Below are 9519 nucleotides of genomic sequence, written 5' to 3'. Positions count from 1 at the left end.
TGGTACAGATTAAAAGTTAGTGGAAGAGAATGAGTTATCACAAATAAAAATGTAAATAATTGTGTAACTTCAATCTCTAATGAGGGCTATAAAGAAGAAAAAAAGAGTAGTACAACAGAGAATAGTTGATAATCTTTGTGTTTTACGAGGTTGCAGATGACCTTACAGAAAAATTGTCATTTTTATTGATATCGGAAAGGTGAAGACAAATTATGCATGTGAAGAGGAGGAAGAATATGTATTGTAGGATACAAAGGCCCTAAGTCTGAAATTGCTCAGTCTTTCAAAATGCAGAAAGAATATCAATGTGGCTAAAGTATATGAACATGAAGGGAGGAGTTATAAAGGAGTTATAAAGAAAGCTTTGCATGACATGCCAAGGCTTTTGAATATTATTTTAAGTCCAAATGAAGTTATTGAGGGTTTTAAGCAAGAGAATGATACGTCTGCTGCATTAAAAATATCTATTACACAGTCAGGTGACTAGCAAATAACAATATTGTATATATTTTAAGAAGATTGAAAGAAGTTTTCAATGTTATCACCACAAAGATATCATAGATATTTAAAGTGATAAATACAGTATTTAGTCTAATTTGATTATTATGCAGTGTATACAAACATTACAATGTCACACTTTACCCCATAAGCATGTACAATCTTTATGTGCCAACTATAAATAAAACTAAAAATGGTTGCTACACGGAGATTAGAATAGGATGTGAGAGTAGTGGAAATTGGCAAATAACTGTGAAGGTGAAGGTCTCTTAATATTTCAAAGCAGGTTTAAGTGGATAGAGTTTACAGTGCATTTTGTAACGGAAGTGATAGGATTGGATGATAGTTATGTAGAATGAGGTGAAGTTGAATGAGTTGAAGGTATCAAGGTGATGCCTGGTTTCTCTTTTGAGCCACTAATATGCCTGGGGTGGAACAGTTTGGAGAAGAGGTACGTTTTAAAGAGAATGATTATGATTGTGGACATATAGTGCATTGTTTGAGAAGCGTGGGAGGAATCTTAGAGGAAATTCATATGGGTAATGTATGGAAGGAAATAAGAAAATAAGGAAATTGAGAAAGACGACTAAGACTCATAGACATGCTTTAGTGCCATAGGTGTGAGTTGCCACGCTACTTGAAGAAAAGGAGATTGTCCAGGATACAATGTAAGATAGACAATAGAAGACTAAATTTAGATTTAAAGGAAAAATCCTTTTGGAATTTCATAACCAATCTCTCTTTCAATATTTAATTCATGAATATAAACTTTGGATAAAGGAATATTTCATTTGCAAGAGTAGAATGATTTATATGTGATTTCTTTTCCAATGGATATTTTAATCTGGCAAAATAATTAATTTTTCCCTTGAAATTTGATAGAACATATCTATAAAACCACCTGGGTGTGAGAATTTATTTTTTAAAAGAAAATATTTTACTATAAGTACAATTGATTTAAAACTAAAACCAATGTCTATATCAATTTCTTTATTTCTTCTTCTACTGATTTTGAATAAGTTATCATTCATTTTGACCGCATGTTTAAATGTATTATTAAACAGTCATTCATAATTCTTTTCCACTATTTTGTGTAATATTTTGCTTCTGTATTTATATTTACTGATTCTCTCATTAGTTATAATAATTCACTTGTGGATTATTTCTGAGCTTATCTATATAAAGACATAGGACATATCACCTGACACTACTGACATTTCTGTTTCTCTGTTTCTTAACCTTAAATATTTTATTTTGTTTATTATTATATTTTTATAGTCCTGCCTCAGCCCTTCAGTACAGTCTAGTATAGAGGCAGAAATAGTGGTTATCATATCTCATTTCTGAATATAAAAGACAAGTTTCAAATTGTCACCTCTGAACATGATCTTTGCTGTTAGTTTTGGTAGATATCCTTTTTCAACTTAAGAAAGTGCCTTTTTACTGAAATCAGTAGTGTGCATGCTTATGTTTGCATCTCCAGAAATAACTGCATGTCAGCTATTCCAACTGAGGAAATATCTGAGGAACGATAAAAATAGGGCCTTTTGGTTGGAATTATTCATGCTTTGTTTGACTGGTGGCATTTGGATTCTTATTCCTTTTTAGGTAATACAATTTATTTTTTCCTCTGAAGTTTATATTTTCTTTCATTGTCATGTTACTTTTTCCTATAGTAAATTTATGTGTGGATTGCTTTTAGTTATCCTTCTTGACACTTACTTAATGGGCCTTCTCAATCTGAAGACTCATGGCTTTCTTCATTCCTGGGTGATGATCGGGGGCAGTAATGATTTTAGGCTTGGGCAAGAAGACACATTTTGCCCTACACGGTAACATTTTCACAAAACATTTCCTCTAACTGTGTTTTTACAACAAAAAGAAGGCTCCACTTGCCCACTCAGGGTCTACACTCCACCTCTAGATCACACTTCTAGATCACAAATCTAGATCACACTTCAGGGTACCTGGAAACCTTGCATTTCCATTTCAAATAGCCACAGTATACTTCTGGGATATGTGCAGCCCTCTTAACTTTTCTTTTTTTTTTTTTTAATGTGTCTCTTTTTAATTTCAACACGTGGAAAATACTCTGAAATTATTCCCTGCTTTTTTATAATTTGATTTTATATTAGATTCAGGAGGTGCTTGTATGTGCAGGTTTGTTCCATGGGCAGCTTGCATTATGGCAGAGTTTGGACTTCTAGTGTACCTATCACCCAAATAGAAAATATTGTACACAATAGATAATTTTTCAGACTTCAACCCCTCTCACCCTCCTCCCTTTTGGAGTTCTCAGTGCCTTTTATTTCCATATTCACGTCCATGTGTATTCGTTGTTTAGCTCCCACTTATAAGTGAGAACATTAACTCTTATCTATCCTTCTAAGGACTGACTTCTCCCTCAGTTTTCACTCTTAGGGTCAATGACAGAAGACATCTGCACGTTTTTCTTTCTTTCTTTGTTTTCTTTTGACAGTATTGACTTACACTCTATTAGCTAGTTAATCATTGCACTCATATCTTTAGTTTATAATTTCTAGTAGACTATCATCAGTTTCTTTGTTTTGTTTTGGGGTTTCATTATTTCAGTATGTAATAGGAAGTTTTACTGTGGCTTATCTCTTAACCTGCTTTCCAGAAAATTGAAAGAAGGTCAATCTGTTGCTAGTAGAGTGTCATGACCTAGTCCCTTGGGTATAGATTAAGGCTGCCCATTGCTCCTACACTTTGCAAACTACTTAGGACAACCCTTTTTCTCTATATACATTTTACTCCAAGTATTCTCCAAAGGAAAGAGAGAGACTTAGGTCACAAATGACCTAGCTGTACAGACAAAGTGTAAGTATCGGAGTGTTCGTGTTTTGGCACCCTAATCGTCTTGTGTAACAATAGGCCTCTTTTATTTTTTATATTATTTATGAATGCTCAACCTCAAATCAGTGCTCCTTTGAGAAATATTGGTTTTTAGCATTAAGTAAACAAAGATTCTTGTGTTGGGTTTTGAATTTCTTGAGCTGTGGTTTATTTATTTATTTATTTTTTAATCCAGAAGACAAGGGGCAATAAAGCAACACAGCTGAGGATCCTGCATTATCTACATAAAAGAAAATCTACACAATGTTTATAAAAATAGATCTCAGTGAAGCACATCATTTGCAAATTCAATGAGCAAGCACAATGGCATTTGTTTTTCTACTTCGTTCTACAAATTTCAGGATGATGTTCTACAAAGTTCAAGAATCTAGTGGCTTGGCATCTAACATGGAATGACTCTTCCAGGAAGAAGTTTTTAATGCTCACTCAATGAGTACTTCAGAAAGCTTAATTTCTTTACAACAGAAACTTGTATATAAAATTTAATTTTTAATAAAACCTTTTTTCTGTATGTTGGCCTTTTTTCCCCTGGGATCCCAAAGACAATGGAATGCAAATACTATGTAAGAACAATATTCTGCTATACAACAGCACTTTAATGACTATTTCAGTATGTTCAAATAGCCTGATATGCCAGAATATTTCTTTTTGAACATTTTCATAACCACACAGCTATTATTTGTAGCTTATTTAAACTTTAGTTGAGGACAGATTAAAGTAGCTTTACATTTATGATTTATATTTCCATATTGTTTCTTCTTTAATCTTTATCTTGCATTTTTCTCTTTCAGAAACTTTTCACAACTTTGATCTGCTGTAGCTTTTTTCCCAACACAATAGTGAATTGATTAAAAAATTTTAATGTTCTCTCTGCAAGTTATGAAGATTTGGGACAAAAAGGAGAGTCTAAAGCATGTGCACAATCCTCCTAGCATCTTTTTAACTATAGAAATTTCTCAAAATGTTCAGTCTTCCTTGCAGATGCTAATTCTGTAGGTCTAAAAGGGGCTTCAGGTATCTGCTTTTGTTAAACTCCCTAGTGTATTTTTATGAAAAAGTACATCTGGGAAACATGGCCGTAATGAACAAAAATCCAATTCAAATAAAGTTGGGTTTCATTCCAAACTCTGTTACTTAGAGCTTGTTGCTTACCATCGTTGAAACAGAGTGACTTCTTCTTTAGAAGTTTGTATCTACTTATCATAGCTGGGAGCCATAAAATTGGTAATGTCTATGAAGCAAAGAAAAAATGCCTACAGTAAAGTTACATGAGTTTTTTTTTTTCCTTTTTTATGCTTCCCAGATAAAGAGAAGTAACCCACTTGGGGAACCTCATTGAAGCATTACATTATATGATCATTAGCTCTCAGGTCTTCTATAGTAGAACTGGTCTCTGCCATTATCACTCATACAAACCTAATTGTCTATGGTTATATTAATTTTCTCTGATTTTTATCTAGTGCCTTCTAGGTAATATGCTGCACTGATTTGGAATCTCTCTACTTCTGATATGTGATCGGTATTGTATTGGTGACCCATGGACACATCTATTATGCAACCTCAGGCTATGCCTACCCTGATTATACTTGCACTGGAAAGGTATCTCCAAAAGCCAAATCTGAAACAGAAAACAACAAAAACAAAGAGGGACTAAGGTAGACATGCCTCTGGTTCCAGCCTAACTTTTTTTTCTTTTTTAAAGCATATTATCTTATATCTCTATTTTATTTTAATGGTAAGCAAAGAAAAAAAAACAAAACAAAACAGAATTTTAGATGAGTTCCAGTTTTATCTGATACTTTTTTCATAACCCATATAGTTATAATAGGATGTACCTCCAGTAATTTTGGCTTTGTTAAACTCTTCAAAGCTTATTATAAATTTCAAGTTTTTACAAATAAATTTTAAATGTTTCCTACAGCTAGGGTAATCTGGTTACTATAGGAAAGATTGAATACTTAAATACACACCCCGCAACTCCGCATACATAACAAAAACATTGCCAGAAACAATCGTGAATGCCTCAATGATTTGATTATATAAATAAGTTTCATATCTATAACCATATTATAGCTTTAATCCTCAGGCATTTAAACTAAAAAAACTGTATCAACCATCATACCATTCTTACATTTATATATCAATTCTAATTTGACTAATTAGAAATTCTTTAGATAATAAATGGATAATCCTAATTCAATATTTCATGAAACAAACATTTTAATTCCATTGAAAGATTCACTAAAGATAATTGATGTTCGGCTGGGCGCAGTGACTCACGCCTGTAGTCCCAGCACTTTGGGAGGTGGAGGCGGACAGATCATGAGGTCAGGAGATCGAGACCATGCTGGCTAACACGGTGAAACCCTGTCTCTACTAAAAATACAAAAAGTTAGCCAGGCGCGGTGGCGGGCACCTGTAGTCCCAGCTATTCCAGAGGCTGAGGCAGGAGAATGGTGTGAACCCGGGAGACGGAGCTTGCAGTGAGCCGAGATAGTACCACTGCACTCCAGCCTGGGCGACAGAACATGACTCCGTCTCAACCAAACAAACAAACAAACAAACAAAATATATTAATGTTCTTTTGCAACATCTCACAAATATGAACTTGCAGAAATAATGTATTTTATGTTGTTTTCTTTTTTAATTTAAATCAATAGCTAATCATAAAATCAAACATTGATTAATAAGGCCTCTATAATAAGTGTTTTAAAAAATCAGTTTGAATTAACTATTTGGAATGCTCAAATTAAAAGTCAATGAAGTTAAAATGTTCTTAATTCTAATTTTCTATCTATTTGAAGATTATCCTTTCTCAGAAAGAAGATGAATAAATAGGAAAATTAAACTGCCATTTTAAACAATAAAGTCATAAAAAACTAAAACAAAAAGATGATCTTAAAATATAAATATACTATTCAACTATTAAAGAGAGTGAAATAGTTTATACTCTGTGTAAAATGAAATAAACTAAATTGCTGTGTTGGTGATAAAATTTGTTCAGATGTTTTATTTTTATGATTAATTAAATTAGACACACTCTTCTCAGAGTAAGTCAGCACAATCTACGGGTATGATTATGCTAACAATGCTTATACATAATTTTATAATGTAATTTCGGTAAGTCCTTTTTTGAGTCAAAATTTCAGATTAGTTTATGTAATATGAAAAGATACAGAAGATTATATACAGATGAAAAATTTTGTATGTATTTATACATTCCTATGTATTAAAGATGCACCTGTTTATTTAACAAGTACATATTAGTGTTTATTCTCTAAAGATATGTGTTAGTGCCTATACTGTGAATGGTAATAAAAACAGAGTATTAATATATTATCTGATGCATCTATAAAATATCAATTAGAATCTGTATATCATTCTGTATAGGAAAATCATCTGGAATAGAAATACTAGCTCAATACAGCAAAATCTAAAGGTTCAGATTAAAACACACTATAATTTACTAGAAACTTCACTTTAGTAGACACAGATTTAAAATTTTTATTGGAGCAAAATAAAACTATTTTGCAAGACATTTTCCCACTACCTCCATCTCAGTTACTTATCTCCCTTTCCAAACTTCTGTACATTTATGAAAATATGAGCTTCATTCCTAGAGAATCTACTGCGAAACAAGTTTCTGGTTTTCTTTCAGGCATTCTCATATTCAATTGTGTTGACTAGAGGAAGACCTGAAGAAAGGGCATTTCACTCAGTCATTTTTTAACCATCATTGTCTCTTATTTTCTGCATGTCTGTATAAACTTAATTTATCTAAACTAGCTGTGGACATCCTGTTTTCAGTGGAAGAGCTCACTTGCTTCTTTACACAGAATAATAAAGACATCATGGATGCACTCAAAAGACTTGTGTCTTCTACTTAAAACAAAAATAAAAACAATTTCATTCCTCCCTTTTCTCATTCAGGCCTCAGGGTTACACATTTCTAATCTACTCTTGAGGACTTCCACTTCACTTTCACCTTCTAAGTAATCTGTATTCACTAATTCTCCTAGTCAACATTTTCTCTTGTAATTACTCCTTAATCTATAAATGTTACCAATTCTCTTTATGAATAAAAAAGAAGAAAACACTCTCTTTGATTCTTTCTTTGCTTTATCTCAGGAAAACTTCTTAGAAAGAATGATGTGGTGTGTTTTCTGACACCAACCAATTCTCTAACACAAGCTGGGTTTCTAGCATTTCAGTTTAATTCTGGCAACAACTTCCCTGAGCTAGAACAGAACCCACAGGTTAAGGACTGAGTCCAATAAGACTGCTCCTACTTGAGACACAAATCACAAGTCTCAGGCCATCTGCAATTCTAATCAACTGGTTATAAATCAGGAGTTCACATAACCCTTTCCTCGATTTCATAATTTGCTAGAATGACTCAGAGAACCCAGAAAGCATTTTACTTACACTTAGCAGTTCATTATATAGGACATAAATGAACAGCTAGATGAAGAGGTACATAGGGTGAAGTCTGGATAGCAAGTAGTCTAAAGTCTCTGTTCCTCAATTTCCTCATCTTACAACGGTGATAGTGCAGAACTTGCTTCATAGAGCTATTATGAAGATCACATAATTTAATAAATGCAAAATTCTTCCAAGGAAAATAGCTAATTATGGATTAGCCATTTTTATTGCTGATGCTATTAGGCAATACAGTGAGGAAATTAAGAGCTCAAGGTTGCAGTCCAAGGAGTTTCAATTACAGTTCCATCACCTATTCATTTTGTGATCTGCCATATATTTACTTATAACTGAGCCTCAGTTTTCTGATATATAAAAAAGAATTTTGGCTTTGCAGACGCTGCTGCCGAGGAAATTCTTGTACTACTAGCCATGGTCAACCCTACCGTGTTCTTCGACATTGCCGTCGACGGCGAGCCCTTGGGCCGCGTCTCCTTCGAGCTGTTTGTAGACAAGTTTCCAAAGACAGCAGAAAATTTTCGTGCTCTGAGCACTGGAGAGAAAGGATTTGGTTATAAGGGTTCCTGCTTTCACAGAATTATTCCAGGGTTTATGTGTCAGGGTGGTGACTTCACACGCCATAATGGCACTGGTGGCAAGTCCATCTATGGGGAGAAATTTGAAGATGAGAACTTCATCCTAAAGCATACAGGTCGCGGCATCTTGTCCATGGTAAATGCTGGACCCAACACAAATGGTTCCCAGTTTTTCATCTGCACTGCCAAGACTGAGTGGTTGGATGGCAAGCATGTGGTCTTTGGCAAAGTGAAAGAAGGCATGAATATTGTGGAGGCCACGGAGCGCTTTGGGTCCAGGAATGGCAAGACCAGCAAGAAGATCACCATTGTTGACTGTGGACAACTTGAATAAGTTTGACTTGTGTTTTATCTTAACCACCAGACCATTCCTTCTGTAGCTCAGGAGAGCACCCCTCCACCCCATTTGCTCGCAGTAGCCTAGAATCTTTGTGCTCTCGCTGCAGTTCCCTTTGGGTTCCATGTTTTCCTTGTTCTCTCCCATGCCTAGCTGGATTACAGAGTTAAGTTTATGATTATGAAATAAAAACTAAATGACAAAAAAAAAAAAGAATTTTAACAACCTACAACTCATTGAGTTTTATGACAATCTAACAAATTCATTTATAAAAAAGTACTCAGTAATTACAACTGTATAATTTTTATAGTCATCCAAGATCACAGGTGTAAAATGGGGTTATTTTAATTTGCCTTTCTGTGATTACTGGTAAAGTTGAGAATCTTTGCATAAAAATATTGACAGGTTTACCTAGAAGACAAGGAAAATAAACACACCTGAGGATTTCATATTATCTCCATAAGAGAAAATCTATACAATACTTATAAAAGTAGATCACAATGAAACATATAATTTACAGATTACATGAGCAAATACAATAGGGGGTTGTTTCTCTACCTTGTTCTACAAACTTAATATAATGTCCTACAAACTTCAAGGATTGATCAAAGGACATTTTAGCAGTTCTCCCAGAAATACCTTACTTGACAACATTGCATTCAGAAATAAACATTGATCAGGATGAAAAAGCCCGAAGAGACTGCAGGTTGTGTTTGAAGGCAGTGTTCACATCTGAATAACCTGATGTGATGTGTTCATATTGTGTACTTTAGAGATATTTGTGACCCAGTG

At 33.9% G+C, this 9519-nt stretch overlaps 1 pseudogene across 1 annotated transcript; it reads left to right on the top strand.

Moving 5' to 3' along the window:
• Window positions 1–919: 919 nt before the first annotated feature.
• On the top strand, window positions 920–8724 carry LOC105523390 (annotated as a pseudogene). The gene is made up of 2 exons (XR_001003595.1): window positions 920–1037; window positions 8192–8724. The product of XR_001003595.1 is annotated as a peptidyl-prolyl cis-trans isomerase A pseudogene (transcript).
• Window positions 8725–9519: the final 795 nt, after the last annotated feature.

This window comes from Colobus angolensis, unplaced genomic scaffold (assembly GCF_000951035.1).
Source record: "Colobus angolensis palliatus isolate OR3802 unplaced genomic scaffold, Cang.pa_1.0 Scaffold46, whole genome shotgun sequence".
NCBI lineage: Eukaryota > Metazoa > Chordata > Mammalia > Primates > Cercopithecidae > Colobus > Colobus angolensis.
Note: the sequence above shows the minus strand (reverse complement) of the source record. Positions and strands in the feature narration are given on the sequence as shown.